This window comes from Camelus ferus, chromosome 2, assembly GCF_009834535.1.
Source record: "Camelus ferus isolate YT-003-E chromosome 2, BCGSAC_Cfer_1.0, whole genome shotgun sequence".
Classification (NCBI taxonomy): Eukaryota; Metazoa; Chordata; class Mammalia; order Artiodactyla; family Camelidae; genus Camelus; species Camelus ferus.
The window spans coordinates 99,484,022-99,508,320 of NC_045697.1; the positions used below are offsets into that span (position 1 = coordinate 99,484,022).

Sequence of the window (24,299 nt, forward strand, 5' to 3'; positions counted from 1 at the left end):
CAATGTGCAGCTGGGTTTTGGAGTCAAATGGATTTGAATTCAAATTCCAGCTCTTGCAAAGCTCAGTGACATCAGCCAGGTCATTAGAAAGCTCCAAGCCTTGGTTTACTCATCCTCAAAGCGGGGCTGATGATAACAGCTATCTCATGGTTCCTGAGGTATTTACTAGGGATAATGCGTATGAAATCTTTGCATGGAGGACTAGTAGTATTTATCAGAGTAGCTACTATCCCCTTCTCAGCAAAGCAGGGTTAAAAAACAAGTCAGCTCCTTCTGTCCCCTGATTCTTCTGGAAATGAATCAATCAGTTGCAATCAACAGTCTTTCCTAGAAGTTGAGGTCTGAACTTCCCTTCCTTCCTCCCTCCCTCTCACTCTTTCCAAGGGGCCTGAAAATAACAGGGACAAAGAATATCAGCAAAGGACAAGAAGGCACCGTCATGGTCAACTCCAGCACCAAAGAACAGAAATAAGATGTTGGAATTTAAAAAACTATCACCTACTCCCACACCAATCATTTCCAGCTTGATCAAACTGCGAAGCATGAGCCTTATGACCCCAACTTTAGTTTAGAAATGGCAGAAGAACCCTAGAGAAAAATAGGACTCTTTTAATCATTACCGTTTTTATGACACTTCTGGGCCTCCCACACCATGCTCTGAGGAGAACTACAAGAGCTCAGGGCTGTTAATGTGACACCAGCTCTGCCCTGGTGATGGGGGTGGCTGCGTGGAACTTTACTGTTAGAAGAACCCCACACTCCGTTCCAGAAGCCTGCCTGGACTTGGTGAGCCCATTTAGAACACATAAAAAGGGTGTAAAAATGAAAAGGCAGCTCTACATCCAGCTTGGTCTCCAGCACCCACTGTCAGGATGACAAGAGCTGCTTCGCACTGGGCTCAAGGGGAGGGAAGCTCCCAACTCAGCACAAGTTCCCCAGGGCCCAGCCTGAGGACTGGACAGGAGGGAAGACAGAAGGGGGACTTCCAGCCCCTGGGACCTGGGGACTGTGGCCATGGGAAGAAAGATGGGCAGGAGAGAGAGACAGAGAAGTCTGGATGGTGACTGTTACTAAACTATGTCCACGAGGGCACATGAAACGCCCCAAGGGCTCTGCTCATCCAGCTATGAGAACTCTCTTTTGAATTCCATGCTGGGGTCACTAAGAAAAGCAGGCAAAACCAGAACCAGGAGCTCAGTGCCCTCTCTATTCTGGGGTTCACCAGTGGCAAGGAAACCCCTGCCTCCCTCTCCAAAAAGGAAGTCAGACTCTTCAGCAGAATGGTCTTTAAAAATGGAAGGAAGCAGGGGAAATTAAATTCATGAATGAATACAGTTAACGTAAGAAGCAAATAGTAGTGCTGCATATCTATATTTTTACTCCTTTTATGGGGAAGCTAAAGAGTAAACAACCTCCATCTCCAAAAGAAAGTTTCCTCTGAATCCTAAAAAGTTTAGTCGATGTTTAGCCATTCCTAAGAGTGGTTGATATTTCCCAGATGACCCCAGACCAAAGACTGACTGTGTTACTAAATCCCGAGCCCTTCGTCTTATTTACTGCCCTGTTTATAGGCATTCAAAGCCAAAGACAGGAAGTTAGCAGAATATTCATGTTTTAATTGTTCTGTAAAAGTCTCAGACTGACCTGTAAAACCGTATGGAACTATGGAAGGTGTAATTCAGCCCAAAATGCATGTTTACAAAATGCAAGACAGTTGCTTGGATTTATTTCAAATGTATCTAAGAAAAAATATATATATATACTACTCTCTTGCACAAAGAATGCCAGAGTGTGTGGTAGTTAATTTGGGGGAAAAGAAGCACATGTGATTACATACATTTTTGAAGTAAAGGTTAATCTGCAGGAAACAGGAAGTTAAGACGTGTAATTAACCCAAAGGTACACAATATAAAGAATGGAAGGTAAAGACTAACAAAGGAACTAGAAGAAGCTAGAATGAGTTAGCACAGAAGTGCGTGCAGAAATGACACACGGCTGAAGTATCTCTTCTTTAGTGCATTTCCTCCTTTAACCATCACAGACAGAAGTTCCAGTCATGGGTCAGAATGTGCCTGGAGACAGTGTTATTCAAAGCATGGTTCCTGGACTTGGAGTTCATCCCCAAACTGATAATGTCCCACACTCCCAAGATAAGTATGAGTTTTTTGAGCAGGCATTTGGCAGCCATTAAGCAATCTGTAATTGAAGGAACATCCAAGCAGGTGATCATTTTTCTAGCAATTCATTTTTACTGTATTTTCTCAATGTATTTGTCCACCATGGACTGGAAATAGAAGAAACCGGTCTTTCACCAGAGGCAGTGTGGAGAGCCCTGCTAAAAACCTGAAACCTAAAACTGCAGACGGTAAGCTCTCAACATAGAGTTAAGAAAATACATGAAAATCTTCCATTGTTCAGTTTTTACCTTTGATTTATGTTTCCCCAATGCAGAAGGCTGCCTGGCTGGTGCAGGAAATGATGAGAGAAGCAAGATGTGATGGCTATTTTAGCTGAAGACACTGATTCCACTCAAACCAATCCCTGACTTTAAACTGTTGATCTATTCCACAGAAGGCAAAACCCCATGTGATCTCCCTGTTTGTTTGTGTGTAAAACTGAATTCTGAACTGAATAGTCTACTACAGAGGAAAAGGAATTAAGGCTTTTAATGATTACACACAGCCAAATATTCATACATCACTCAAAACAAAATCCAGGAACTGCTCGGTGGGTTCATTTCTCCCCCATGAATCTTACAATACATGGAATGCTTTACATTCTCGACCTCTTTATTTTTTGTTTTACTCTCTGTAGTTACAGCAGTATCATAGTTATCTTCTCAAAATATTTGAGGCTTCCTCTGCCTAGATATTTTTTCCCCTAGAATTCTGTTTATGCAGAGGTGTGGGTATAAAAGATGTCCCTGTCATAACATTAAATATACCAAGAAAACCAAAATACTTATACACATTTGTACACAAGCACAAGTGTAAACACACACTTACAACCCACTCCTGAAGTCTCACCAGCAAAACCTTCCCTGGCTCACTGTCTATCACTGAGAAGAGAAACAGTATGTCCAGGGACCACAAGACAACAGGCTCAATATTTACCAACACTGAGTATTTTCTGAAATGAAACTTTTTTTTACTGCCTTGGAGATATTTAGTAAGTCAGGTTCAAGTTCAATATGTAAATGCAAATTTCACTCAATAAGCCTGCGTTGGCTGGCTGAAGAAGACAGGGCCACTGATACTAGGTGAGCCGAGGGAGAAATAGATGGGGAAATGAGAACCAGTCAGCAGTGGCTCGATCTGAGAAACCTGTATTAGTAAACACTGAAGTCTCACGGGCGTGATCTTACTAACAGCTATAGTATTCAGCTGCTACTACGAATGCTGAGGTCATCTACTAGGAAGGTAAGAAACAGGCTTCACGCCCTACACTACTGAGGATGTGAATGGTGCTGGCCTGCCCCCAGATCTTCATAAACAGGCCCCTTTCCCATCAAAGGCCTTTGTGGAACGGAGCTGGAGTTGTTTATCCCGCTTTCTTTTTCTATTAGGTTTACTTTCCCCATGTTAAACCCTGTCAACTTTACTGCCCAGAAACCTGTCTTCAGAATAGGACTTTGCACTTTGAAGGCTCCTTTTTAAGAAATGGCAGGGGCAGTAAACATAAAATAGGAGCCAGGGCCCCAGCTCATCAGTCTCCTCCATAAAACACAAGCTCTCTCTCTTTCTCTCTCACACACACAGTAGCAGCCCAATAAGATCTGTTGAGGGAATGTAAGCAACGGAGTAGGAAGCAGCTGAAGAGAAAGAATCCCCGCTGTGTCCTCCCCCTGTGCCTCCTTCCCAGTCAAAAGGGTTCAAGGAAAGAATGGTTTATGACACACTGCTGTTCACGACCAGCGGCGCAAGTTTATTCTGCCTGGGGCCCACGTGGGACGAGTTGGGTCATCTCCATATGTTCTCAGGGTGAAATTCTTCCCTTCCTGCCCTTTCATTTCACAAGCAGGGTCTAACTGAAAACCAGCCGCATGGAGACACCACAGGCCCCACGGTAAGGCAGCCTGCTCACACCGAGATGGAAGGCAGGCTGCGGGACGGAACCCGACCACCACAACGTGACGAATGGCCTCTTTCCATCTGTATCCCAGGGTCCAACCTCCTTCCCTGTGGGGCTCTGCCCACAGTCGGTGCTGTGACCACGGCCACCAGCCTGCACCCTGGAAGGCCTCCGGAATCCACTGCGTGTGGCTTCCAACCCCACAGGCCAAGTCTGTTTCAGTGACGGAGGTCGGGAGGTTCAGGTTCAAATGAGGCAGCCGCTGCAGCACCCACCAGGCTCTCCCTAGGTCAGAACCAGAACACTTCAGGATTTTTTTTTCCCCGAAGAAACTGAATTTGGGACTTGTCAAAACTGCTACAAATACACCCTAAAGTGGGAGACCAGAGTGAAACTCTTGGGCCCCACTGGGACTCAACTCCTACCAACAGCCCTAAAATCAAACAGAACCAGAAAAAATTCAGGTCTACAAGTCAGCTGGGCTCCTGAAGCTCCATCCAGCAGGCAATCTCCGGAAATAGATGAAGCAGGCCAACATGCTAGTAAAGGGCGTATGTTATTATTATTTTTTAAAATAACAGTCATCTGACATGTGTCTGTAGTGCTTACCAGTCTACCTTGCATTCTCTGAACAGTTTCATCTTGTATTCACAACAAATCTAGGAGGGAGAAGGGTAGACATGATCAGCTCTGTCTTATGGAGGACGAAACTAAGGCTCACGATGGCAAAATGATTTTCCAAAACAATCTGACTAGTGAGTAGAGAACAACAACAACAAAAATTCAGGTCTCAGCTCCCTCCACGGCTCACCTCAGAAAGAATCTTTGCTTTTTTAGAAGCAGCAAAGCATCTCTCTTATTTTTCCCCATACTGCCCATTCTCCTTAGAGGTATGGGAAGAAAATACCCCCAACTTTTATCCACACAACTGATACTCAGCAAGTCATGTCTGAATCGATGAACACTCCGGCTCCACCGCATTTCAATACACCTTCATCCCTCCTGCCCTGGGCCAGATTTAGGGCGTTCCGTGTGTCGCATATGGGATCCTAACAGTCAGAAAAACAAGAAGGAATACAGATGAATGTGCTCCTTGTTTGCACATGAATGTCATTTGGGCTCCTCAGACCGGACTATTAAGACTTTCCTGACTTGTGTTCTTTTTCTAATATGCAGGTCTGTCTGGAAAAGTTACACCCACTGGGCCGCCATCCACCTCTCTGGAAACTTCAGTTGTTTAGTTTTCCCTCTCAGTTTTACCAAAAGGTTCTCCCAAGTCTTCCCTGTTTTAACTAAGCCAAATGATGTTTTGTTAATGGCAGGGTTTGGGGGTTTCGTTTCGTTTGAAAATCAACTTGCCATTCTCTGCCTGTCCCCAGGCATTTGGTCCTTCCACTCCGCCTCCAGGCCCACGTTCTCTCCCACACGCTGGCTCCTGCAGCCTTCAAAGAAGCCCAGTGGCAAAAGAAACACTCTAGGTTTTTAAAAAACCAACCTGATGATAGTGGAACTCAGCCCTGGGAATACCAGGTGCAACTCACTCACTGTTAGCTTTGCTGCCAGCGGAGAATGGCCAAACCATCTCCCTAATTCTGCTGATATGTCCCCATCGCTCAGCACTCAGTAAGAAGGAATGAATGAATGAACGACTTAAGAGAAAATTTTCCAAACTCTTGACTGAAAATATAAATCACTGAACAAGCTAAGGGTCAATGACCACTCAGCTATTTACCCTTTAGTGGCATGTACAACTTTCAAGCCATGTTTATTTGTCTTGTTACAATCATTTAAATGTTTTACTCACTTACAAAATTTTTCTCAACTATTTTCCTATGATTTGCTGCCATAGGAGCCATGTGACCTGCAACGTGGATACCAGTAATCAAAGTGTGGAATCTACAGATCGGACTCCTCAAAGACAATTAGAATGTTGTTGATTTCATTATACATTTGTATGAGTAGATCAGCCATTTCAAAGTTTATTTCTTACATCTCCCAACTTCCTGTATCTGGGTGTTTATGTCTTGGGTTTCCCCCATCACCTCCTTTCCCACAGCTTTTCCTAATATTCTGCTTTTTACTTCAAGTTACTATGAAGCATGACCTCAAACCAGCATTTATTTCCTGACCTCCAAAATGAAAAAGACTCATAAACAAAAAACGAAAAAAAAAAAAAAAAGGAAGAAATTTTTAGCAACTATTTTTGGACCCCATAAACAAGGCTTATTTTTCCAGAGGAGAATCCTTTAACCTACTTTGAGGACTACAGCACAGCTTGAGCACACGGGGTTCAAAGTTTTATCATAAGATGGGAAAAAAACAAAGATTTAATATTTAAAATGCTGTAATTTTTTCCCCCACAGTTAACCACCTAGTTCAATAGTAACCTTAGAAAATATTATTTTTAAAAGGACAATCCACACAGGTTAGTGTCAGGTGATTGCTGCTGTACAGAGGCTGCAGTTGCTGAGTGATAATTTGGAAATGCTCCCCTTTAAAATCCCCTCTACAGCCTTCTGCACTGGAGGATCTGCTCCCAGGACCACAAGGAAGCTGTTAGCCTAGCCGGCTGTGAACAAGTTCACAAAATCGAGGATTTGTTTATGTTTCAGCCACAGTAGAGAGAAACCGAAAGATCTAACTGGCTGTTGTCTAACCTGTTCTTGTCTTTGCTTTCTTCTCCCCAAGCTCTTAACAAACAGGTAATGGGTAGTTCAGCATTTGGGACCAGTTACTCATCTTGCTTTGCAGTCACAGGGCTGTTCCCAGCAGAGCAGCCAGTAACTTCAAAGGACACCCTTAGTTTGGATCAGTTTCACAGGGGACAGAGGCCAGACCCGAGGGCGTCCTTGTAAAACTCAGGACAATTACTTCATTCCCTGCGCCTGGTTACCTGAGCCACACTGTACACAGGCAGTAGCTATTACCCTCCAATCATAAGCCAGAAGGGGTCCCTGCTCGACCCTATTTGACTCCCTCTGGAAAAGGAAAACAGAAGATGGGTCCCTGCCGTGGTCCCTCCCATTTCTTACTAACTCCTGCTCTCTGTGCCTGGTCAAAAGCTACTGAGAGAAGTTATGTTTTTAGAGGTGCTCAGCCAAAGCAGGCACACTGTCTGAAACTGGAAAATCCGAAAATACTTACAATTTCCTTCCTTGGCTCTCACCCAAGAGCGCGCTTAGCCAACACACAACTTGCAGTTTTAAATTACAATACAGTTTCAAAATTAAAAAAAAAAGGCACCCAGGTTGTTTAGAAACACCTGAAATCCCACCTATTGGGTAGGGCTGCTGCCTTCATTTGGAGCCACATTTTCCCAGAAACTCTAGCTACAGATGTACTGAAAACCATCACTTCAAATTATTTTACATCTGTGGCCATTTGTCCTACAGATGGCTTCTTAGGCCTCTAATATTTTTGTCAAAATTTATGCTTTCTCCTTGAATTACTACTGGTCTAGATTTACTTGACTACAGGATTCCGACCCTAATAAACTCATGTAAACTTTCCAATTCACCACGATGCTTTCTCTTTCTGGATTCAGCACAAGCCTTCTCTGAATCTAAGCAGCGGCCCTCCATGCATGTTTGTTTTCCGATATTAGAGCATCTTTCTGTGCACACAGAAAACATTAAAGGCTTCAGTGATGTGTCCAAAATCGCTCTAAGCTGGGAATAGCTGATCTTCACAGAGGGTTCTACTGTCCCCACACAGGCTCTGCCCCACAGGTGTGGCCCTAAGATCTTGTCCCCTCAGTATCCAACTGCAACTTTTCTTTCTTTAATTCCACTTGGGTAAACACACATATTCAGACCCAAACTCTCATAAGTTAAACTCTGGTATCCTTTTCTTTTCTCTTCTTTTGTTTCACAATAGAGTTAAACAATACACTATCTGATTGCCTGAATGCTACAAGGGCTCTTACCCGTTTTATTTTAATGAGCTTCCACATCAGTGTGAGACAAAGTCTAGGAAATTTAAAGTATCAGAAAGGATGTGACTGGCTCCAGATCCGACAAGTATGACAGAACTGGAACCAAAGTACCAGCTTTCAGACTCTCGCCAATAGGGTTAACTCGTCATATCACTCTGTCTTGTGAATATATTGTAAATATAAATGGAACTTGAACCACTTAAAGAGGGTAAGGCGGAAAGAGAGAAAGGGGGAAGGGACGAAGGAATGAATGAACAGTAAACTACTTCACTAGAAATTTTCTTCCTGTTTTTGAAGATGTATCCATCTGACTCAGGATAAAAAACAAAAACACAAAACAGACTCTTCCACCAGCCTCTTTCCTGTACTACAAACTTCCATATTTTTGTGTGACTCTAAGTCCTTTAAGCAATCATGTTCTCTGTCAGCGGAGGGTCCATCTATCTTGTACATCTCACCACTGAATATGATTTTAGATACTCATCCCTGTCATAGAATCCCATACTAAGCCAAATAAAATATCCTATTAAGCAATATTTACCTCGACATTCTGTTATTTGGAGATTTGTACTGTTCTTAGTTTTTCACTGTTGTAAATAATGCTGCCCCAAGAAACTTCATTCTTTATAAGTATTTGAGGATTTCTGTGGTTTTAAGGCTATGAAAAGTAAAGTTTTAGCTCTTTTTAATTATTGCAAGACTCTTCTCTAGATATAACATATTCATTTACAGAAACATCAACAAAGTGTAAGTGAAGATGGTTTCCCATATTTTGACCAACACTGGGTTTAAAACTTCTATTTACTTTGTCTCTAGTTTCTTAGGCACGAAATTTCACCCTAAATTTGTCTTAATATGTGTTCCTTTAACTCCTAATTAAGGTGTGTCCTTTTCAGAGCGATAATTTATGGTCTGTATTTCACCCTATGTAAACTGTCTATCCACTTCAAGACTCGCACTGCCTCTTTTTAAGCATGGAGTAGTGCCACCGGTGGGAAATGGGGTCAAAAACAATTATGTAACCACAACAAAATATGCCATCAACTCTTGAGGGCAAAACCCACAATTCTTAAGGAATTATGTTAAGGAAAATGGGACACACTTAGCCTTCTAGATATGAGTAACAATCATTTGTAAATACTTATTAACAGGTTCCCACATATGCAAAATTGTTCCCACAAAATTTTGTTCCCACAAAATTGATCTGTTCAAAGGGAGAAAGCCCTTTCCCTCCTCCCTTACAACATTCTCCACCATCCACTTTCCACCTGGCCCCTGCTCGCAGACACCCCCCAATTTCTCCGTCATGTCAGGGCTGCCCATCCAGTCATCCAGGTACAATCTTATAATCTTCTTTGAATGTTCCTTCTTTCAGCCAGTTACTCTCTCTCCAAAACACCTTTTCTCTTCCATTCTCACTCATGACTTTCCTCATTTCTGCCCAGACCGACGCATTTCCCAGCAAACTTGCTTTCTGGGTATTCTAGTCTTTGCTTCTCCATCCATCCCATATGCTGCTACCAAATAAACTTCCTATAGCACAGATCTGACCTGTCCCTCCTGGGCACAAAATTCTGGGGTGCTTTATGCATCACTAAAACACATTCCAACTGGTCCCTAACCAATCACACTCAATTTGTACCTTTCTTTGGTATTTATAAGCTTCTTGAGGAAAGAGAGTTTGCATTATCATCTTTATATCTTCTCAGTGCTTAGTAAGATTCTAAGTGTACTCAGAAGAACTATTTTGAACTAGAGTTTCTTGTGTACCCATTTCATTGTACCAATTCAAACTGTAAACTTCTTAAAAACAGTGTCTTAATTATATCTCCCATGGTTCAGTGCTTCCTACGTAGTAGAATTTCCACAAATAATTGTTTAACAAATGAACCAAGGAATCAATAGCTCTTAATTCCAACCTGGATCCACTAGCTGTGTGCTCTAGAAAAAGCCACCTAGAAACAAGGGTATTTAAAATGTCAACTAAAAGGAAGACAGTAATCAGAATACTCCTATAAATCAGATATCAAAAAGATATTGTAGACATAGATAAATAATAGGACTTCAGGTTAAGCTCTATTATCAAATCATAATTAACATACAGATGTGCCACAGAGAGAAATGTGTTACCAAAAGACTGCTTTATGAAGAAATGACTCCTCCTAGAAATCTACTCCTTCCAAAATTATTATAAATAAGGTTCAGTTTGCTTGATCAGATTTTGATCAAAAATAAAAAGGATGGAACTCCCCCTTGACAATCAGCTACCCATTTTTCTTATTCCCAGCATGATTTAACAGATGTTGCCTGGACTAACATGAGGAGATTCCAAATTCTTGAGCATTCTTTAATTAGCTTCATGACCTTGAGTAAGTCACTTCACCGTAGGGGTCTCTGTTTCTTCAGCTGATAACTGAGTGTTTGGCTCTGATCTTTAAGATTCCACTCAGCTCTAGAATCCAATGATTTGTGAGTTAAAAATAAACTTTTTACTGATATACACAACAGCATGAACGAACCTCAAATGCATTATGCTAAGTGAAGGAGTCAGATTCAAAAGGCTACATACTCTGTGACTACATTCACATGATGTTCTGGAAAAGGCAAACTACAGGGATAGAGAGAGAGAGATCAGTGGTTCCTAGGGATTGAAGATGAGGGGAGGGTCTGACTACAAAAGGATAACATGAGGAAATTTTCTTTGGAGCTGGAGTAACGGAATTGTTCTGTGTCTTGACTGTAGTGGTTACATTACTCTGTGCATCTGCCAAAATTCACAGAACATTACACCAAAAAGAGTGAGTTGTGCTGTATGTGAATCAAATGATTTAAGGCATGAAAAAACCTATTTCTCCAAATCCAATGCAATTTTCAACAACATAATAGCTGGGCAGTTTCCCCTAAGGAGTTAATATTAACCTTCTGTATTTGCTATCACCATTTGGTTCTAAGACTGATGAACCACGTTTGTATCCAGATAATTTGCTGCTTGTTTCTGTGGTGTTACTGTTGTCTTTAGTCTTTAGACAAACATTCTACAGAATCCTTTCTGTGAAGCTCATTTTCTAGTGTGGTACATCTAACAATGAAAAAGTAAAATGAACCCAAGTGGGAATGATTTTTGGGCTGCCCTGGCCCTGCATGGCGTTCACGGAATGTTGGAATGTTGTTATTACTCTTGTGATTCATACTAAAGAAATGAGGTACAGAGCGTGAATAATAGTAACAACATGGCAGTAACAACAACAGCTAACATTTAATTAGCACTTACTGTGTTCCAGGTACTGTTTTAAGTGCTCACACACAGACTGACTAAGGGCTACAGAAACTCATCTACCTCTCAGAGCAGTCCCCAAATGGGTTATGTTATCCTCATTTGACAGTGGAGAAACTGAGAGACTAAACAATTTCTCAAGTCAAATGGCAAGTAGATGGCAGGGTCAGAAGTCAAACCTAGAGTCTAAAGTCAAACCTAGAGTCTAACTCTTACCACAAAGCTAAAATTCTATGTAGAAAAGCTTTATTCAAAGGAGCAATTTATTCATCTTTTTGGACAGTCTATAACTACTACTATGTGATTCCACAAATTCTTATCCAGGCTTTCTTCAGAAACTGAACAGAAGGCCTTTTCTCCTTAGACAAGCCCTGGTGAGTTCACGGAGAAGTGGGCATTGTAGCAAAAAGCCCTGCCTGGACCATGGCTCACAACCAGGCACAGCCGCATCTTCTATCCCGCCCTCAGGGTGCGCAGCAGAGCTGGCGTTGGCTGAGAGGCCAGCTTTTCTTGAGGCCTTCCAAGACTAAGCAAGAGAAGGAATGTGCTTCTCTGACCAGCCACTAGAAAGGGTCTACTTTTTTCTTTAATCATTTTGCTGATTTTTAGAGGTTTAGGCCTCTGTGTAGAAACGTGTCCCAAAGCAGACAAGTGTCTGTTCCTGAAATGACCAGTTCTCTGCACAAGGCAAAAGAAGCTGTTAGAACCCTTTGGACCAGAGGAGATGGTTAGTGAAAATTCAGCTAGGCTGAAGGAAACCAACCAACCCAAAAAGAGTCCATTAGACAGTACTTGTGAGGTGTTCAGACCCGGAGAACTTTGTCTGAATGTAGCAGAAAGGCAGATTATACAGAGAAAGGGCTCTCAGCTAGTTCTTGGGTTTGTTTAGTCTGCTTATCTCAAGTCCAAGCTAATCATCTTAATGGTTGTTTATGAACAGAAAAGGGGTAAAATGGCCTTTCAAAGAAAGCAGGGCAGGCCTAGCCCAGCCAACACTAGATCACAACTCCCCTTTCCCCACTTCCCCCAATTTCCACAGAACCCCAAACTTCTTATTATGAATCTCCACACAGAGCAAGTAAAACAACAGATAATAGTTTTATTTATGTCTTATCCTTCTCTTCAAACCAGACTATAACCTCCAAAAAGGGCAGGGACCTTCTCTGTTGTTCATAGCTATATCTGGCTAATACATCATTTTTGCAATAAAACTTAAAAAAAAAATCACAGGGTTAATGGAGTTCTTTAGGGGAAAGAAGGGAACTTAGACTGATTTTAAGGCCCAGCTTTTTCCTGATGTAGACACCAGAATCTTGTGACCAAGAGTTAACGTGTCCCTCCTGCAAAACAGCCTTTACAAAATCTTCAAACTAAGCCAACTATGGATTTCCCAGGGTCAAGGACCTAAACTTTCAAAATTCTAATCCAGTTGGAGGAGGGGAGGGGTTAGCATTGGGAAGAGGCAGTCAACACAGCCATCCGTCTCTAGGCCACCTACGCCCCCTCCTCAAAACAGACTCAGAGGAGAAACCAGGTGAGGCATGTTTGCCTTAACCGAGAAGCCCTCCTCCAATTAATGCGTTATAGCTCCTTTAAAACAGAGAACAAACGGCTGGCAGCTCCTGATCCCGGAGGCTGCAGTGCAGTAATTGTCACTTAGCCACTTAACTCCCAGCTGCACTGCTCACTCACTTGTCCTGGTTTATCTCTCAGCCAATTACTGCTGTCATTTGCGTTTCAATGTGTGCCGTCAGGGGCCCGGCCCAGGCGACAGGGGACCAGGAAACACCAGGACAGGACGCTGGCTTGCAGGGGCTGCTCTGTGGAAGTTGCAGGGGTGTTCTGAAGAGAGGCCCACAAAACCTCTCCAGAGGAACCCAAGGACCCAAGGGTCCCTACCTGCACTGTTCTGAGCCTGGTCTACACCGAGGCAACCAGAAAGAGAGCTATCTGACCCTTAAAAGCCCCAAGTCAACAGTGATGATAGTGGTATTAAAGCACTAGAAATTTTAGCTGCTGAGAGTGACAGCAGACAAGAGACAAGCAGGGGAAGTAGCCAGGATGACTGCAATGTTTTATTGTGAAATCAAGACAGGCACAAGGGCCAATTATGAAGACAGCAAAAGCCTTCACTCAGTTCTCACTGCTCTTTTTCAAACTCAGATTTCCACACAGGGGGGTTATTTACCTATAATCTGGCCCTGAAGTGTAGGGAACGTGTGGATTTTCATAGGCACTTCTGAGTTGAAATATCTAAAAATTGTATTTGTAGACTATTGCCATATTACAGATTTGTGGTAGATTCGTACTTTGTCATAAAATTTGATTTAAAAAGATTCCTTAAAGGCATAACCAGATGTGAATTGTTATAATTAAATCAGAAAAACAAAGAAACAAACACAACACCTTGCCAGTTGCTGTGTCCAGATTTTTAGTTTCTGAAAAGATGTCTCTCTGGTTGCTCAGTGGGTCCTAACCACAAAAGTGAAGTCTTGTCTTTGCAAATATTTTGTTTACTCTGCCTTCCTGGATCAAATCTATATACCATTGTTCACTTCCTTAAGGTTTTTATCCCAGAAGATTTAAACCTCCCCTGTTTGCAGAGGAAGCATCTTAGCTGAAATGTTATTAACCTAGCTTGAGACATCCTTTGGAATGCACTTGATCTACCTGGGACGTAAAAGCATGTGGTTTAAACCCTGACTACTATGGGAAGCAAAGGGGAAAGGATGAGAGGCTGAGGAACAGACCAAGTCTTTTACAACTGGCTCCTGCCTGATCCACTACAGATGGTTGGCAGCAACTAGGAAGGCAGCATGTGCCAATGTAGAGGGCAGAGTATCTATTGGCTGGCTGGGTGGTAGGCGATCTCTGGGTTGTCAGCATCTTCGTTTCCCCAGCTGAATAGCAGTGAGGTTGTCTTGCTCACCCTGCAGTTTGCAGCAAGCTCCCTCTGACATTCCATCCTCCAAAGCTCCAGCAACCACAGCGGAAGGGCCAGCAGCTGAGGCTGGAGGAGATCTGTTCTAGCTGGATCTACACAGCCCAGTCTCTGGGTCTAAAATACTCCTCCTAACTTCTCTGCCAATGAGTATTCACAGGCCTGATGACGTTAACAGGCGCTGTTGGCTCTATTTGCAGGCAAGATCCGTGTACACCAGGATTTCACCCAGCTAAGGTAGAAATCTGGGAGGGAAAGGGGGAGGGGGCACGGGAAGATGAACCTGTCCTCCTGCTGAGTGTGTGGAGAGGGGCTAAAAGGGCTGGTGAGGTGCCAAAGTAATTGTCTACCTCATCTTCGGCTGTGCAAAAATGAGATGGCCTAGCTTGAGCTGACTGCCATCCTCAGGCTCTACACTCCCCACTGAATACCAGAGAAGGGAGTCTGTCCAGTGAATAACCAAGAAAAATTACACGTCAAATAAAGCTAACCAGGTGCCTCCAATGCTGGCTGGGGGAGACCCCCACGGCCCTCACTCATCTTCTCTCACCTTTTCTAATTAAGAAAACTTTAAACTTGGAACTAATTTGCTCCTTTCCTGCTCCTTTTCAGTCATCACCCTGACCCAGCTCTGCTGAGAGAAAGAGAGAGCACTTCAAAAGATGGAGAGTGTGGTTCCTGAGATGGCTAGTGGCCAGAGTGTGAACTTCCTAATTAGGGGCCCACACAAAAGTCACTTTCCCTTCCTTTCATGTTTTTAAAAGTGCTGTTTCAAGCTGAACACACTATTCAAACATCTTCCCCTTCCCTCCCTCCCTCCTTCCTCTGTCTCTCTCTGTCTCTGTCTCTCTCTTTCTCAGCTGAGCAGTAGCTTCTCTCTGGGTTACAGAGTGTGCAATAAACTGTCCTTTTTCTTTTGTCTGAAAGCCAAAAGTCATTTGATAGAGAAACAAGTTCCTCTTCTCCGGCCCTTCCCCCGTGAGTGGCCGCCCCACTGAGGTCTGGAAGCCTGCCAATGATCGATGGCCCAGAACGAAACCCAGGCCAATCAGCAGGGCGGATCTGGGCCCACGTCTGCAAAGGAGCTGCCCGGCCACAGCCTAGGCTGCTGCTCCCCATCGTCCTTGAAGCTGCCCTGGGGGTTGGCGGGTGTGGCTCAGCCAGGAGCCCCACCTTTCTCAGCATCACAGAGTCCCCTGCAGTTGGGGTGCAACATACCTTTCTCCATTCTCTTTTGTCAGATTTAACTTTGAACGAGAAGAACCTTTGCTCCTACCTATCCATTTCCAGCCACGCCAGCTGCTCTCTCCAACTCTCACAGAGCAAAGCCGTGGGACCCCCCCACCCCAAACCAGATTCTCTGAGAGATCATCCCGAGAGCTCAGCCTGGACTGCCAGTGCTGCCCTGCCCATCTCCACAGACAGGCCAAACCTGCACATCCAAAGTGGAATCCATTATCTTCCTCTCCAAAGTGACCCTTCCCTTAGTGACACCCCTGCCCTTAGGGCTGGGGTGCAGGCTTCACTGCTCCCTCTCCTCACCCCCTGCAGCCATCAACAAGCTTTTAGAATTTTACTTCACACCCATGTCTCAAATCCAGCTCCCAGAATCCAGAGATGAGGCCATGGCCCTAGTTCAAGCCCAAACCCATGCCATTCATAATCCTCACCCACCTGCCCCCGAGGAAAGACCTAATACATAACTCCATGGTCCAGTGCCCCTTTCTCAGCATGACGGTCCGAACCCATATGCCTCTCCACTGTCACTGCAGTCACTCCCAGCAGCATGACCTGCAGTGCCTGCCTCCCCCTTGTCCTGGCTCACCTGAGAACGGCCCCTCCCCCACCTCTTGCATCTAATAACTAAACTTTGCCTAGTCTTTTTCTTTGACTTCACCTGCAGAGCACGCTACGTGCTGCCCCTCTGGGCCCCCATCATGTTCACACACATTTCTGTCACTGCACCTAGTTCCTCCTGGGCACCTAGGGGTGAGGGGCAGTGCCTGCATAATATTTCTGCTTGTGGTCTCAGCACCCTGTTCACACAGGCACACCTGTTACACACAGCAGGTTCTCAGCAACTGGGACACTGCACTTACGCCTTCAGATGACAGGTTAATGCCATCTATTACCGCAGGGCAATCCATACCTTAGCCAGAATTAGATCCATTTCCATGCTATCTATTTAAAGGAGACAGACTCCCAGACACCAAGGATTGTGTCTACGTAACATGTTTTGTCTGGCAACTTATCTGCTTCAGGTACTTAACAATGTGATGGAGTTGAAGGTGATGACGATGACAATGACGTCAACTGTGGCAGGAAACTGGAGACGATTAGACATCCTTTTATTCTCTGATGCTGCGTTGTTGCTTAAAACAGTACGTGGTGAGTCACAGAATGACAGCTTGTCTTGAAGCCTTAGCTAACCAGAATCCAGGCTGGAACCTTAAGCAGACACACTCCGGAGAAGCCTAGTATCAGAAAGTGTGCACACGAGAGCTCGAAGAGAGAACTTTTTAGGGATCATCTGGTCTGCACTCACAGCTATTTGCTCTCGCTTTAACTGCACCTCCAGTAATCTGTGTGATTTCACCCCCAGGCACAGCAAGTTAGATGTAAAATATGAGGGGGTGTGGGGTGGATAGAGACTCCCAGGGGCCAACACAGTGGTAGCAGTACAAGGGCTACTGACGTGCGAAAGAGGAGACAAATTGTAAAAGAACACAAAGTACTCAGCAGTCTGGGGACATTTCACGTTTAGGGACAACGAGTTCACATATGAACAGACCCTAATGACACCATCACACAACAGAGGTACGATATTTACCCTGATAACAATGGCTGAGATAGCAAGAGAGAGTGAATTCTGTCCAATAATCTCTTCCTGCAGAGGGAAGGAAATGCAAAATATTTTAAGAATGGCTTCTATCAAAGAGTGTGGTTAGGTTGTTTTTGTTTTTGTTTTGTTTGTTTGCTTTAAGTTTTAGCACTTTACTGGGGCCCACTGTGTTTATGGGGAAATCTTACACTGAGACAAATGAACCACTGCTCACCCTCACCCAGCTGGAACTACGTAACCGCTTCACGGGCCTTGCCCACCAAGACCTACGACGACCTAAAACGACTCAACACCCTAGAGAGCTCATTTGTATGGGCAGCTTTATTTTAAAACACAATGAAACCGGAAACCCGATCTGCCAAAAAAACGACCAGATATAGCCTGTCCCACACCTCCCCATCCATGCGAAACGCAGACTAAGATTTAAATTCAGGTCAAGAGCACAAGAGGTGGATCTATTTCAAGGCAGATTCCACTTCTGAAACTTTTTTTTTTTTTTTTTAGGTCTGGATAATCCTCGCTCCTCTGTCCCTCTTGCATCTCCTCTCCTGATGGTGGTGTCTCCCCTGCTAGGTACCTATCTTGCCCTCCTCTCCTGCCTCCCACAGCCCCTCACCATTTTCTCGGACCCTCAAATGTAGTGGAGCAGCTCAGATGAGGGAAAAAGCGAAGACTAGATTCTGTTCACTTCATGCCAGAATCATTTCTTCCATGTTCAGCAGGTACCACCCAGGTAAATCCAAAGAAGGGGAGGGCGGGAGATACCTGGTTGTTCTTCCACGAAAGACGGAAGTTGGAAATGGGATTAAAAGAAAAGGCTGTTGGCTTAGAAGATACTAAAAGAGAAGCTCTTTTAGAAACAGGATATTGCAAGAGGGAATGCACCGAGGGGAAAGAGAGGGTGGAGGGTGGCCAGAAAGAAGAAATGGGTTAATCCTCTGAACAATAGCAAAGAGTTAAGTAAAGAGAATGATGGGAAAGAGGGTAAAGTTTGGTCACTCATCTGACTATTCCTGAAAGACCAGAAATTTCACAACAGCATCTTCCAGCTCACTTTCTTCGCTTCCTGGTGACAACAAGGAGGCGAATACTTTTAGCAAGATGGGAGAAACTACTGCAATATTCCCAGTACTGTGTTTCCACCAAATGTTTCCAAACAGGCATATGATAGGACCATTAACCAGCTATCACCGACTGGTTTGGCATTTTGTCAAAACCCCCATGTTAAGAAACTTGTCTTAAAAATAACATTTTTCAAACTTAACGGTTATCAGAGGGGGGAAAGGGGGTGTGATGGGATAAATTGGGAGTTTGAGATTTGCAGATACTAACTACTGTATATAAAATAGATAAACAACAAGGTCCTACTGTATAGCACAGGGAAGTATAGTCAATATACTGTAGGAGCCTATAATGAAAAAGAATATGAAAATGAATATATGTATATATATATGTATGACTGAAACATTATGCTGTGCACCAGAAATTGACACATTGTAAACTAACTATACTTCAATAAAAAATAAAATAAAATAAAATAACGTTTTTAAAGCTAAAATCTTCAAGTCTTCCATATTTTTCTCCACAATAATTAACAACAGAGTAGTAGACTAGAAAGAAACCTAGTAATTCATTTATTCAACATGCATTGAGCACCTACTATGTGCTTGGTCCAAGTTCTTAAGAGTTCTCACATTTTCAAACTGGGGTAACTTCTGTTTTGCTTGCGTGAAGTGTATTAATTTATACCCAAACAGTATTCTGATAAAAAATATAGGGTACACTCAAAAGGGCAAAGGTTAAAGAACTGTACAAATCCAGGTTTGAATTCCAGCTCGATTACATGTAAGGTGCTTATCCTTGGGCAGGTAACTTAGCTTCTATAGGTGTCAATTCCTTCCTCTGTGTAAAGGAGGACCAGGTGTCACTGTTTTGTGAAGATTAAAAGAGACATAGAACATAAAGCTCCAAGCAGAACCTGGCCCCTGGCATTTATGCAATCGTTTATTCAGTGACTATTTCCTGAGCATCCTACTCCATGCAGGTCCTGATCTAGCCATGAGCCTCAGCAACAAAAAAAAGAAGCAAGATCCCTCCTCTCACCTCCTCCTTCACGTATCACCACCGGGACTAAGCAGGGCTCTGAAAACCTGTGAAGGGGCCTGAAACCCAGTGGATGCTGTACCGATACTCCAGATGTCATGATTTTCAATATCTCATTTTGACCTGAGTCAGGAATCACATTTTCAAGGGAGCGTCTGCTTGCGGCCCCGAGTCCTGAGCACTCGAGCGCAAAGGCTCAGTGATTCCTGGTCCGTGTCAGGCTGTTCACTGGGAAAACCAAACGCAGATGGCTGGGGTGGCCCAGCCCCTGGCCTTCGGGGTGTAGCAGAAATAGAACTTAGGAGACATAGATTGTTGTCCCTTTTGCCTTTGTGCTCTTAAGATGAGAAAGGTGACTTATTTTGTGGTGGGGACGGGGGACCTCTATACAGAGGAAGTTCCCAAATGAACTGCTACATTGTTGCTCTTACTCTCTGACTCATTTTTATTTTCCATCCCAGCCCTCCCTGGTGTCTTGGTCGGCTCCAGATGTGGCACAATACATTCTTTGTGTACAAGATTCTAATATGCAATAAGACCAGTTATTAGGCCCACAATCATTTATGCACCAAAAAGAGAGTATCAGGTAAACAGACATGAATTGTGTATTTTGCTTTCTTATTGCTAACATTTAAGGCAAGAGAATTGATAAATGAAAGAAACTTACTGAAAACTTTAAACATTTGAAAACTCTATTCAAGTATGTATGTGCTTGATCCAGACATACAACTCAGGGGCAAACATTTTTATAAAGTCTTTAACGAAATCTGTGTTCTCTATTTTTGTTACTGGCACAACCGTCCACCTAGTAGGGAATTTTTGGTTATTTTCAACAGGTGAGGCAATGAGGTTTTGTGGAAAGTCACAGAAGCCTGGCTTTGAATCTCAATCCTCTGTACTTTTAGCTATCCAGAGTCAAGGAGGGTCTTAAATGTTTCTAAACTTCAGCGACCTCATCTGAAAAATGGATTTTTGAGAGAAGTAAATTAGATTTGGGATATAACCAAAGTGAGGCATTCAGAAAAAGCAGTTACTCTCCCCGCCCCTCCCAGCACACCACTCTCAGAACCTTTCTCTTCCATTCTACTGCCCAGTAACTGGTCTCCTGGACTACTGTCCTCTGACTGTTTTCTTGGCCTTGAATGCAATTCCTCCAACCGACCTCAAAACTGCTGCTAGAAAGCATTCAGAATCAGCAATCTGATTGTGGCACACCTCTGCCACAAATCCCTGCATGGCCATTATATTCAGAACAACTCTGCATTCAGAGCAAAGTCTGCCGCCCCACTACCACCCATCTGCTCAGCCTCAGTGCCCATGCCCACCCCACCTCTGCCCCCTGAATGACGTTCCAGGCTCCCAGCCATGGTTTGCAGGTCACACCATCTGCTCTGTGTGTTGACTCATTGACTCTCCCTGCCCCTCCTCCCGGATGCCATCCTCACTCCACCCCCTCCCATCTGTAGAGACCACCATCCTTCTCAAGGCTCAGCTCAGATGCCACCTCCCTTTGAAACCCTCCTGCTTTCCCGGCTGACTCAGCACTCCACTCACACCTTGATGATACCTTTCTCAATTTTATTACTTAAGTTTTGTGTTCTAGAGTTACCCACATCCATCATGGTCCTTCTCCATTGGATTGTTAGTTCTTCCACATTATATACGTTTTAAAGAAGAATCCTCACGTTTGATCATTCCTTACATGAAGAAGATAGAACCAAAAGGTAAAAGTGGGGCAAGACGTTCCCAAGGTGTTTCCAATGGCAAAAGAAAACTAAAATGCACTGGAAATGAAGCCTTGGATGTATTTAGAAAAAAAAAATTAAGAAAACCCCAGCAAACCACAGAGGTGTTTGCCATCTGTGGTGGATTAAGGATGGCCACAAATTCTTTGATCTTTCTTGCACTGACAGGTGAGTTTATTTCCCTCCCGTTGAAACAGAACTGCTTGTAACCAGTTTCACCAACAGAGTGACATTATGCCATTTTCAAGCCTAGCATCATACATGACTAACAGCTTTGGCCTTGGTCTCTTGGAACCCTGAGCCTCCCTGGGAGACACAGGATTACCCTAATGCAAAAATCTCATGGAGAGGCCCTGAGTCTACCCAGAGAGTCAGAGGGACCCAGGGGAGATCAGCCTTCCAGGAATCCCTTGCCAAAGTGCCAGGCAGGTGAGTGAAGCCATACTGGACCCTCCAGACCAGTCCAACCATTGACTGAATACTGCTGAGTGACCTGTGATACCCTGCAGGGAACAGAAGGGTCACCTAGCTGAGCCCTGCTCAAATTCATGATCAACAAAATCACAGATATGATTAAATGGTGGTTGTTTTAAGCCACCAAGTATTTTTTAAATATATTTTTATGAAAGTATAGTCAGTTTGCAATGTTGTGTCAATTTTTGGTGTACAGCACATTAAACCAAGTGTTGATGTGGTTTGCTAGCAGCAATGGGGAATCAGAACACCATCTTAATCAGTTTTAGCTGAGCACCCTAACCTAACTACTAGAATACTTTTCCTCCGAAGGGAACACTTCTCTTACTTATCAATAGATAGACTAGTTGGGGGAATCTGAACTTATCTTAAAGAAATGTGCACTGCACATTACACATGTGGATTATGACCCCCGCTGTCGTAGAGCCTGGTAGATTGCTCATCTCAACTAGATAAGCCGCAAGCTGAGGGCAGCAGCCAAGGCGTACACCACATACACCTTGTCCTGCAGGACAACGTGCACAGCAGGGGCTCTGTACTATTGAATGTCTGATTTATTGACTGCCAGTTTAGTAAAGAGCATCGTACTGGAGGTACAGAACCTAAGCTCTATTCTTTACTTTGAAAAGGGAAAAGACAGACGTGTCCACTAATATCTGAACAGACATAGTTAACAGAACTTTAGGAGCAATCCAGTAGAATGCTGTAGGGGAAGCCAGGAGACTCTCCATCCTGTCCTTAACCACCCACACCTCCTTATGCCTATGAGGAAGAAATCTTTGTGCCTTCATCTGCTAACTATCTGAAGGGGAGGATCACATCTGATATCTCTTAGATCAGTATACATTAGAAGTGAAGTGATTTTAAGGATTGAAAACACCTTCAGTTCCTTGGCCAAACAATGGTGGGTAAACCCAAGCTACTACACTATTTTGCAGATATATGTGATTCTCGTGTATAAAGCAGCCTGAATTAGTAGATGCAGTTCCATGTGCTGGGTCAGCCGAGCACTTGTGTAACATTTACTAGATTTTTTGTCTTTAAAGTATAGTAAATAAAACACTAAAACATATGGAGATTTCAACTAACTTCTGAAGGAGATATAACATGTGTTGGAATCAGAAAAGAAACATTCGTGCCCTAAGTCTAGGTCTTCTGTGTAAGACATCAGCCAGGAAAAATGTGGTGGGAACCTCCAAACTTATCTGTGTAATGATGTGTGTTGTTTTGTTGTAATGCTGAGTGCTTAGCAAAAAGCCTGGGCCATTAGCCTGTTCTCGTGGGCATCAGCCCCTCCATATAGGAGATGGCATCTGCTGAGGCCCTATGTGGATTGCACTGTATCCCTTATTCTCATACAGAAACCCTACAACATTAAGAATGATTCCTGACTCCATCTTCAATTTCGATGGCGAAATTGAGGCCTGGAGATTCTATAACTCTCCTGTATTAGTTTGCTATTGCTGCCATCCCAAAATACCACAGACTGAGTGAATGGCTTAAACAACAGAAATTTCGTTTCTCCTAGTTCTGGAGGCTGAGAGTTCAAGATTAAGGAGCTGGCACGTGTGGCTTCTCCCCAAGTCTCTCTCTTTGGTTTGCAGGCAGCTGCCCTCTCACTGGGACCTCTCCTGGCCTCATCTCTGTGTGCAGGCACACCTGGTGTCTCTTTGTCTTACAAGGATACAAGTCATACTGAATTAGGGGCTCCACCCTTTGACCTCATTTGACTTTATCTCCCTAAAGGCGTTATCTCCAAGTACAGTCACACTGGGGGTTAGGGCTTCAACTTATGAATTTTGGTGGGACATAACTGAGTTCATAACATCTCCCCAGGTCACAAAGCTAGTCAGTGCTGGAGCCGGGGTGTGCATCCCAGCCTCCTGCCTATAATCCACCCAACTGCTGTCGGTGCTGCTCTGCCTTCCCACCCCTGCCTGGGTCTGTGTCCACAGAAAATGGCCTGGGTAACTACCCATTATACAAAGTTAAGGGAATAAAGGAGGGAAAGGAAACTGAAATGCAGAAAATCAAGAAAAACTGACTCTTTGCAAAGTAGGAAATGCAGCTCACACCCAAACTTATTCTTCCACAGCCAAGAGTCCCCTTCCGCCCCCATCATGCTGGCTTTGTTTTAACAGCAGGAAACTCCCTCATCTTCTCAGATGATGAGGAAGGTCTTGGGGACCAGTGCTTCCTACTAGCAGCCACCAGCTGGGTACAACACAATAACATGCTTTTTCCAAAATTACAAGATAATACAGAGTCTAATTTTTTCCATCACATTTTTGTAACCAAAAAAAAAATTCAAAAATCCTCTTCTGGTGCTATATAACTCATAAATGTAATTAATAAAGATTTCCTGATTAGCTAAAACATGTTAAATCCAAAAAGAGCTAGACATGTTTTCTTCCTTCTATCAGATAAAGCAAGGAAGCATCTTATATTTATAAAAGCACATGCTTTCAACTATATTGGATTTTCCTTTTAAAAAGAACAATCATTGAAAGTGGCTGCCAGCAGAGAATTAGGTGCATTTAAACAGGTATTTGTGTTCTGGAAGATATTAATTGAAACTCTTTTATTTGTTGTTGTTTATGTACGTGTTTGTTTTGGTTCTGAGGAGGAGCTGAGGTTCTTTTATGCATGAGGAAGCCTTTCATCTGAAATTCCAGCTTCATACAAAATTAAACCAGCCTATTGGAGATATAACGTTATATAAAGCATTAAGACCTGCTGAAAATATTGTTTTAAAAAGATATGAAAAATTGAAATGGCTTTTCTGTGTGAATCAGTCCATAACAAATATGAGACACAGCAGGGCTGATGTAACTTAGAAGAAGATGAAATCCGGGTTGCCCATTACCTATCCTCACAGTACTGCTTTCCTGGGTTCTGCAGGATGGTCCAGCCTT

At 43.5% G+C, this 24,299-nt stretch overlaps 1 protein-coding gene across 4 annotated transcripts in view; it reads right to left on the minus strand.

Moving 5' to 3' along the window:
- Window positions 1-24,299, minus strand: part of MAML3 (mastermind like transcriptional coactivator 3) — a 391,314-nt gene that overhangs the window by 321,165 nt on the left and 45,850 nt on the right. The window lies entirely within an intron of this gene.